The following is a 270-nucleotide window of genomic DNA, read 5'->3' on the forward strand; positions in this document are numbered from 1 at the left end:
CAATTTAGAAATGGATCCACTAAATGTGGATTGTGTGTCAGGTAGGCATACTTTATTTTGAAAAATGTTAATCATGCCATGTTGAATAAATTTACTGATGCAATTCCGGCTTGCACGCGTAAGATTATCTCGACATTTTTTAGGAAGTTTAAAAATAAAAATAAGAATAAGAATTAGAATATTAATAATGAAAAGGTGTAAAACGAAACTGAAATAAGGATAAAAATAATAATTTAAAATCTAAAACTTAAAATACAATCGAAAATTATA

The sequence above is a fragment of the Octopus bimaculoides genome, chromosome 21 (assembly GCF_001194135.2).
Source record: "Octopus bimaculoides isolate UCB-OBI-ISO-001 chromosome 21, ASM119413v2, whole genome shotgun sequence".
Taxonomy (NCBI): domain Eukaryota; kingdom Metazoa; phylum Mollusca; class Cephalopoda; order Octopoda; family Octopodidae; genus Octopus; species Octopus bimaculoides.